The 10,065-nt window shown below is 40.9% G+C and overlaps 1 long non-coding RNA gene across 1 annotated transcript; it reads left to right on the top strand.

Annotated features, from left to right (window-relative positions):
- The first annotated feature begins 2,512 nt into the window (after positions 1 to 2,512).
- Positions 2,513 to 3,453, top strand: LOC119777062. The gene is made up of 3 exons (XR_005279869.1): positions 2,513 to 2,626; positions 2,733 to 2,914; positions 3,007 to 3,453. It is a non-coding gene; the product is annotated as an uncharacterized LOC119777062 (long non-coding RNA).
- The last annotated feature ends 6,612 nt before the right edge of the window (positions 3,454 to 10,065 follow it).

The raw sequence follows: 10,065 nt of genomic DNA, 5'->3' as shown, positions 1-10,065 counted from the left end.
ATGAAGTGAAACCTGCAGAAGTATTCACACAGAGGAAGACATCCTTTCCCATAATTAGATGATGTCAAATCATTTCCACTCACTTAACATGTGTGTTTCTATTTTGATCTTTTCGATTGACTCTGGAATGAGATGCATGAACCAAACATCCCACAGCCCAGGTTTTCTGCTGCCTGCTGTGGACGACTGTGGACTGATAAGGTGAGGATTCAGATGAGAGCAACAGGAGCTCCTTCTGACAGCAGTCAAGAGTCGTCAGAGGAGATGAAAACAGAAGAAAGCCTCGTGTTTGTTTCCATTCTGTAATCATCCATATCCTCTGAGTTCCTCAGATGGAGTTATTAGGCTGGAGTGTAAACACTCTACATCCCTCAGCAGGAGGCTCGACGCTCTGAGACATGATCCACAGACTCCTCACAGCGCAGCCTGAATTCTATACACCGCACTCCATCATGTCAAAAAGGTATTATTACATTTTTACATTAAAAAACATCATTTTATTCCACATTGTCAAAGAGAATTGTGGAGATTAAGCTTGGAAAGAAAAGCTGTGGGAGCACATCTGACCCAGAACCTCACGGACCGCGATAAATTAGCAAACAGTGGTTCCCAAACACAAACGCACAAATCTAAAGACTGAGACAGCAGATAAAAACATGATGCTTAACGACCAAAGTTTCAAGATATGAATCAACTTTATACTTTTATAAATTAAACAATTTTACACACGAATAGCTTTTTCCTTTGCCTTCTGTTCCCCTCAGTCACATATTGCTGTATTTCAATTCAGTTTATTGCTATAGAGCCAATTTACATCACATCAGTTTATAGAGAAAATTCAATAGATCATCCAGTCAGATTGATTCAAAGTTTTCTATCTAAGGAAAACCAGCTGATTGCATCGACTCATTGACTCTTCAGCAATCCCTCACACTAAGCATGCTTGTAGCAACAGTGGAGAGGAAAAACTCCCTTTGAACAGGAAGAAACCTCCAGCAGAACCAGGCTCAGTGTGAGCGGCCATCTGCTGAGGCCCACTGGGGTTCAAGGAGACAGAAGCAGAGATACCAAAAAGCAGCTGTAAAAGGCGGCCCCGTCCAGGAAACACACAGCCAGGCAGACGAGCTCCGAGCCAGCTCCCATGTCAGAGGATGAGGAGAGCACATCCAGTTAGTCACAGTCAGAGAAACAGGACTACACTGGAAAACAGGCCAAGCTCCAACATCTAGAAACAAAGGTGTTGATGGCAGCAGCACAGCTGATATTTCTCTCCAGGATGGAGTCACAGCCAAACAGGAACAGACCAGATGAAGCTACTATGAGAAAAAGCAGAGAGAGCAGAACGTTAGAGATTGAACTAACAGATTCTGCAGAGTGGGAGAACAGAGATAGAATGAAGCAGAATGATGAAAAAGGGGTCCCTATGTCCTCCAGCAGTCTAAGCCTATAGCAGCAGAACTATAGAGATAGCTCAGGATAACCTGAGCCACTCTAACTAGAAGCTTTATCAAAAATAACTGCACTATCTGACAATGATCTGCTAAAGCTAAAGGAGAACACTGATAAAGTAAATAACCTGAAGAAAATAACCTGAAGGTTATTAAGGTTATTAAAAAGTGGTCAGAGAGGACAGGGTTGTGAGGAAATACTGTTATTTCTTCACATTCTATGCCGTATGTCAGCACAAGATCCAAAGTATGAAGATGAGAATGTGTGGAACTATTCACATTTTGAACAAAGCCAGTAGCAATAGCATAGAACTTAATTCAGAAGGAGAAAGACTGGATAGCATGCTGCTCAGGAGTCCAAACAGGAAGTCTCACCAAAAGAAGCAGCACCCTCTAGTGGCAGGAGGACACCAGAAGGGAATGCTGACTGCAGATTAGCTCATAGAACTTCTCAAAGACTGATGGACTTCCTCTGATGGCAGGAAGTGAGGATTTCCACACTGATTAACCATTCACATATTACCAGTGACTGTAGAGTACTGGTGACACTCTGTCTGCCACTACGTAAAAATAATCCTATGGGTGTACAGGTGGTGCAGTGGTTAGCGCACATGACCCACGTATGGAGGCCTTAGTCCTCGATGAGGGCGACCCGGATTCCAATCCGACCTGTGGTCCTTTGCTGCATGTCTTTCCTTCTCTCTCATTGCCCCTTTCCTGTCAGCTACTGTCAAACAAACTGTAAAAACTAAAAAAGAATAAATAAATAAATCCAAAAAAATCCAATATTTCAGATGTTGGAAAATATAAATGCTAAATGTTTTAATGAAAAACAAAGACTTGGTCAAAGCGTTGGACCGATCTGAAACCAGAGACCGCGGAAAGCAAAGCCTCACCCATTGATCCTTCTTTTCCACAATGGCTAACATGTTTGCTAACAAACGAAGGGTTAGCTGCAGCTCTATGGAAGAAAATGTTAAAAACAAACTAAACATTAGACTTAGTTGCATGCAGAGATCTGTTGGTGTTTCCTCCTCCTACAGGGAGGTTCATCAGATTACGGAGATATTCTGGATAAATATGATGTTATGGTTGATTATTTCCCAGCAGCAGGGAGGAGCTGCGTTGCCTGAATATCAGCCCTGCAGTTTGCAGGAAGTGGCTTAGCGCTTCTTAAGGTTAGATTATTTTTATTTGATCAACATTCCTGCAGAGCTTTAAGTTTGTGAGTCAATAAGATTCATCATGTCGGCTTTTTCTCTGCCTCATAATTGGGACTTTCAGTTCCTGGAGCTGAAGATGTTTGACATGAAGGCTGTCAGTGTTTTACTACAACATGTTCCTTTGATAAATGGGAGCTAATCGCTACGCTAAGTGTTGACTGATCTGAGCCAAACCATCAGCTATAATTCACGGCTCGGATTTTAGGGGCACAAACAACAACAGCAGCTGTGACCTTCAGGAAGGTGAGATTATGCAAATCCTTTAAAAAAGCTTTTCAATTATTCATGAAACTTTGCTCTCAAACATTTCCTTCATTTCTTTTTTTCCTTGCTAGGTATGGTGGCTCCCTGGAAGGCTCTATAAATGCCTTCTATTATTCATCAAAGGAAGTCCCCAACCACATTATAATGCTGCTCAACACAGCCTCAATGCAGAACATGACAAATATCTTAATATGCTCCAGCTTGAACCGTGCGCCCAGACTGAGGCGTGCACGTGTTCAAACGCTCACCTGGAACTTCCTGTGTGACTGAGGCGTGTTTCATGAAGGCATGTGGGAAATATGGGGCTATTATGACTGACAACCTGTGTAACCTGTGAGAGCATCGGGGTACAAAGGAACCTCTGTTTGCATATCTAGAAAACATGAGCACCATGCAGAGGCAGCAGCGGTGTCATCTTTCTCATTTGCTCCTCTCTCCTGCTCACCTTGTGGGAAATCTGTTTGCAGATTGAACGCCATCAAAGACGAGCAATATTTTTAGAAGGTTTAAACTGCCTCAGTAATGGATCTCAACCTCTCACTGCTGCACTGTACTGCCAGCAGATCATTTGGCAGCCAAACAAAACACTGACAGAGGTTTTGTTGTTGTATCTGATCCTTTGTTGGTGAAACAATCATCACTTTATTTCTGCACAGAAGGAAGAAGCAAAACAAAACCCAGAAAAATGTGCAGCCGTGGCTGGAACTACTGGAAGATGCTACAGGCTTTGACACGTTTTTCATTCAATCATTCTATGGAATGGTTTTCTATGGTAGAACATGACATGTTGGCATGGTGACAGATCGAGGCTTTTCTTCTCCAAACCATCCAGATGTTCAGAACAATCAGCAGCTGTCAATCATCATCTTTGCTGCAACCATCCCTGAAGCGATGCTTCCTCCTATTTTGACTAAATAAATGACCTGAAGAGGCGCTGCCTCTCCCATCGCTTTGCCAACACCTTTAATGGAAAGAAGGATTTCAGGAAACATACATTATTATTATTTTTTTTTTTTGTTTGACACGTTTATTCAAATTTGTGAGGAGAACCAGAGGGAGACCCAGGACACGCTGGAGGGATTATGTTCCTCAGCTGACCTGGGAGCACCTTGGGGTTCCCCCCAGGAGCTGGACAAAGTAGCTGAAGAGATGGACGTCTGGGCCTCCCTACCGAAGCTGCTACCTGCCTGGTATAATTTTCCAGGATTCCTTTTTAGTATGTACTGAAATGGAATTTCAAATGGAAAAAATTATTAAAATTAAAAAAACATTTGCACCTTAAAGACTACTTTCCTGTTTTTCTTTTAATAATTCCTCATAAAAAAGACCATTCAAGCAGCACATTTTTCCTGATGTTTTTGAGAATATACTGTAGGGGTGAAAGCTGCAGCTGCTACTAGTGTGAAGTGAATGGACAGCAGCAAAGCGTTAAAGCAGCAATGCTGTGGCTTCCACGCTGCATTTTGTTTTGATGACGCACGCGGCTGTAGGCTACGACGCTGGTAGCTGCTGTTGCCAGATTAGGTGTTTTTCCCACTACATATTAAGGCTTGTTTACGGTGTGATTTAGCTGGGGTTTCGCCTGGAGGGCTCTATAGAAATCTGGCAACCTATTGAACGGAGTTGAACTGAGAGAGCGTGCCGTTCACAGACACCAGAATGAACGAGTTCACAATAACGTTCATCAGGCAGTAATGCAGTACGTTCAGTTCACGTTCACCCAAAATATGAACGAGTTCATGAACTTTAGTTCCATGAACGCCTTCAGGCAAAAACACTGATGCTGTCCCCTCAATGCTAATGTAAACCCTGGTTGGATAAGGATTCAAAACTGGATATGAAGATGAAATCTGACGCACAGTTTCAGAGTTACAACTGATAAAATAATTGCTGTCTGTGGTTCTACAGTAGGCTATGGTGTAATTGAGCAATATATGAAAAAAAAAAAAAAAGAACTATGAACTAGTTCATTTTTTGGAACTGTGAACTTAGTTCAAAATTTAGAATTATGAACTATGAACTGAACTAGTTCATTTTAAAATGTGAGAACTGAACTTTGAACTAGTTCACGTAGAAAGAGAACTTTCCCAACACTGGCTACGGAGCAGACTGGACATCAGGAGCACACTTCGTCTGTCATTTTCTCCGATTACGCCTAGATGGGACCGGCTTGTTGTTTTATTTTTATGCTGTTTGTATTTGATTTTATGCTAGTCGTATCATTTTGCTTGATCGTATTTAGCGTAGCGGTCCGTGGTACAAGAAAGGCTGGGGACCGCTGATCTAGAGGATCTACTGATGTCTCTCTGATTCAGCAGCTCTGTTTTCCTAGTCTGTAATATTCTATAATCTACAGTGAGTGTTTTCCGTCACCATGGTTGCTGGTTGTATTTCATCATGGACAGAGCGTGCTGATAGACTATATACTGCAGGAACGCCTGAGGGACAAACTCTGACTGGTTCCAATGGTTAGAGAGCAACCAGGTGGGAGAAGATAAATGGCTGGTTCCCTGCAAAAGATGCTCCATCTGACAGAAGGTGGTTCCTAGACCACCCCCCCAACACACACTCACACTCTTAACTGCCACGTTGAGAGTCCATTAGGCACCTGTCCACCATCACTGTTTGCTTCCCCCCTATAAGAGGCAGGAACCTGACAAAGCAGCTGGCCCAGTGCTGCAGGTTATTTTACTCCATTATTCCTAGATCATTTTCACCAGTTTATTATACATTAATATTTCTTAATATTTAGACATTTATCTGTGTAGCAGCTCCTCACTAATCATCAGCTCATCACCAAATTCTCTTCCTACGTCTAAAACTCTATTTGGCCTTAAAACTACTTTCTGTTTCTGAATGTTGGTTCTAGATCTTGTTTTCTTTATCCTACAGTTTGCTGCCTGCTGTCTGACTTTATAATGAGCTTCAGCTGTAAACAGCCAATCGTTTCCTCTGTATTAGTCATCTGCTTCTTTCCCCTCTTCACAGTTTCTGCTCCTTTGAACAACCAACTCAATGAATGACTCAAATTAGATTGTCCCGATGAGACAGGCTGCTATTAACTCTGAGGGAAAATCACTATTTAAGATGGAAATGACCAGGCGAGCGCTCACTATGGCGGTCCTGCAGAACACAAAGGCAAAGCTCTACAAACTGATAAAATGCCCACAGGGCTGTTTCCAACGCAGCCAGGTGTTACGAGTCAAATGCAATGAAAAAGTGATCATCAGCCGCCGTCAGAAAGCTTTATACGCTGATATTTAGTCTGTCAGTAGGATTAGCTTGAGCATTAATAGGATCTAAAGGATTGACGCCATCTGCAGTGATCTTAGAAGAGCTTTTGTTTCCAGTCATTGTAAAACGGTTGAACGACACTTTAAAACATTAAATAATAGAGTTGGAGAGTGAAAGTGAGATACATTCATCACTAGATGTAGCATCATGCAGCTACAGCTGCAGACTCACCGCCAAGCTCAGAGTTACAGTTCAGCTAAACCACTGAATCTGGACGTCTGGGACTGAAATGAATGAAAACAGACACAACTGAAGGTGCAAATTTAAAGAAATCAACATTTAGTGGAAAAAGATCAATGGAGTCACTTTCAACATCCAGAACAGATTATTACCCCATGAAAGAAAGCGGTCTTTAAATTAAGAGGGATGTGCAGCATTTTCATTTAGCTACTGAACCGCTGCTGTGCCTAAATGCACAAGTTAGCACGATCGCTGACACACTTTCCCCAAACTTAACCAGTGAACAGGAGAGTGGTGAAGTAAGTCCTGGTGATCTGCATCGGTTTCCTCTCAGAACGTAATGAACTGACAGTGATTTAGTCCCTTTGCTCCTAGGAAGTTAACAACTTTTACTACTGGATCCACAACATGAATAAGCTGCAACACAGATTTACACTCAGATTCCTGATGAAAGATGCAGTGGAAAACATAACATCCTGGTCAGGTTTTATTTTTTAACTTATCTTGGATTCTTTTCGTTTTTTCCAGTTAAATGTGAGGAATCCATCCATGGTGGCAGGTTTACTGCCAGGCAGCTTCATTCATCGATGACAGCAGTCACCTGTTCCTGTATGCTGGGTACGATTAAACGCCGGCTGGCTGCGGTGGTTGAACTCAAAGGTGAGATGGGATAATATCTTGGATGTGCACGCTTTAGCCCAAACAATTCGGACTTCAAGGCTGACGGTAAATTCTGTGCAACTTGCTCTCAAAACAAAAACTGTATTTTTGATTTTGGCCTCCCTATCAAAACTCCATGGATGTGATGGTGGAGGGGCCCAGAGCTGCCGGCCAAGAAGATGAAGGCAAACAGTCAGCATCCTCTTCATTAGACTGTTAAACACCATCAGTGTCTTTAGTCAGAGGCCTCTCCAGAGCTGCTGTAGACAGACCTCTACAGAAGATTCTTCCTGCCTACAGCATCAACATCTGGTTATAGAAATCCATTCTAGAATTACATCCTGCCTCCTTTGGAATCAGTCAAATACTTCTGAAGTCTTTCCATGAACTAGTGGCCGTTGTAAAGAATAACACAGCAGATTAAAAGAACAAACATTACATTAACCTATTAGTGACTCATCTTAGAGAGCTCGGTTAGGATTAGGAAACTGATCCACATATTATGGTTCCAATGAAACAAAACACATTTCAGAAAATTACACAAACAACTAAAATTACATTTTTAAATGTAAAAATGACCTCTGGTTATAATTCAAGGCTTATTGTTTTTTTGTTTTTTTTATGGCATCCATAAATGCAACTTAAAACAAAAACTGTAAGAAAAAATGATTAAGAATCAAAAAGGCCCATTAGACATATGGAGGCTTTTTGATAGGGATGCACGATATTGGGATTTTGGCCGATATCCGATATGCCGATATTTTAAAACTCAGTCTTTAAATTAAGAGGGATGTGCAGCATTTTAATTTACCTTCTGAACCGCTGCTGTGCCTAAATGCACAAGTTAGCACGATCGTTGACACACTTTCCCCGTTGACATGTAGCCGATAACCGATATCGATACCGATGTTAAAGCTGGACAAAAATAAGTAGTCATTGAAAATAGCAGTTTTGTTATCCATTTCTGACACTTTGAAAAATAATAAACTCAAATATATTTTCATATGCTGATATCAAATTGATTTTTAAAAACGCGGTATCGATCTATTTTACTTTCAAAATCTGGTGAAATTTCATCGTTCTGTTACAAACTCTCGTGATATTTTGCAAATTCTTGTGAGATTTTGTTAGTAAAATAGATCGATACCGCGTCAATATATCAACATATAAAAAAAAGGCAACATTTGGTGAATTTTCGGGGGATTTCGTAGCATAACGATGACATATAGCAATATTTCATTAGTAAAAGAGATTGATATGGTGTTTTTAAATGGCAATATATCAGCATATGAAGATATTGGGATATTTTAATGTATCAATATTTTTTCCCTCGTCTTTAGAAGTTTTTAAGTCTGTAAAAAATAAGTTTTTGAGGAAAAAGCAGAAGTAGTATTTTTTTTTTTTTTTAGACTTTAGAAACTCAGAAGCTGATCAAATATCGGGTTAAATATCGGTGGGGTGGCCGATGTCCGATATTCAGTTTTAAGGCCGATACCGATAGGGGGCCGATTATATCGTGCATCCCTACTTTTTGATTTTATTCAATTTACAATTCCATTCTGGAATTTTCTATCGTTAAACATACACCTCATATCAATGCTTTAACAATGATGTTAATGCAGCTCTTGGTCATCTGCTGTTAGCATTAGCAATGAGCTAAATATCAAGTTAGGATTAAGTTCTTGACCTCCTGCAAGGATCGATGTTCACGATGTGACAGAACTGTTTTGCTGTTTGCTCAAAGTTTTCCTTTAGGATCATTCTGTTGATCTATAATATAGATGGGCATAATAATCCTAACAATAATAAACTTCAGGGTTTCCTAAAATCGGTTTAGGTTCTGTTTAAGTTTATTTAAAGTTTTCATTGGTTTTATTTTAAATTAGTATTATTCTAGATATTTTTTAATTATTTGAATTCTTAATTTCCTCTCGTTTGCTCTCTGCTGCCCTCTTGTGTCCGTCTCCTTCTCCTAGCTTCCTTCTAGACTCCTCTGTCCACACCTGCTCCCAGTCTGCTGATTAGCCTGGTCTTTGTTTCTCTCTCCCATATATGCACCTCCTGCTCAGTCACTGTTGCAGGTTTGTTGTCATTTCTTTGCCGTTGTTGTGAGGATTCCTGGTTCTCAGTTTTTGGCCATTAATTTTTTTTTTTCTTTTTGCTTCTGTTGAACTTTTTTGATAATAAATCTGCAACTAACCTCCTTCAGTTTCAGTCTGCATTTGGGTCCTCCTTTAACCCCCTCCCCTGACAATTTACAGGCTAAAAATGTGTACAAATGTTAAAGCTAAGCAAAGTGTATTGGAAAAAACCTTTATGTAGAATAAAGAGTGAATATTTAGGCCATCAGAGCCGAATGACTTCTGCATCACCGCGGCTCCACATCACTCAGATCCTAATCAGCATCAGGACCACAGGGAGTTACTGAGTGAGACAATCCTCTTCTCAGTAATTACCATCAAGTAGATCAAACAAGTAAATATTCTTGTCTCCTTCTCTATCACTCAACCTTTTGCAACGAGCCGTTGACATAAGCACCTTTATTGCAGATGGCTCCTGTGATCATGACAGTGATAACGCCAGTGGTGATAGGATTTTATGAGGCCTCTCATTCGCCATCTGTTTGCCTCTCCTCCTCAGCTCCGGATGCTCAGGACTCCATCCTCCCTCAACCATCTGGGCTCTTGTGTTAATCCTCCATTGATTTGTCTTCTAACCCCACTCACCATCCAAATCCACTCCATTTTCCCAAACAAACACAGAGAAGCTGACTTGGGTTCTAATGAAGTGATTATGCAGGACGGCGGCTTCAGTTTCACTTCTTCCTTCAGTCTTAACTGGATCATTTCTATGAACAGTAGCCATGTTTGTTAGCACTGCTCCTTTTCTTCGTCCTCCATAAAACTGGCAGCAGTTTAGTAAACATTATTTCGCCACATTTACTGAACTAACTAACCCTAAGCTCATTAGATTACTGTAACTAGTACCTAGTGATC

This window comes from Cyprinodon tularosa, unplaced genomic scaffold, assembly GCF_016077235.1.
Source record: "Cyprinodon tularosa strain WSP-4 unplaced genomic scaffold, ASM1607723v1 ctg1211, whole genome shotgun sequence".
In the NCBI taxonomy this organism is placed as follows: domain Eukaryota; kingdom Metazoa; phylum Chordata; class Actinopteri; order Cyprinodontiformes; family Cyprinodontidae; genus Cyprinodon; species Cyprinodon tularosa.
The sequence above is the reverse complement of the archived record's forward strand: the minus strand, read 5'-3'. Positions and strand labels throughout refer to the sequence as shown.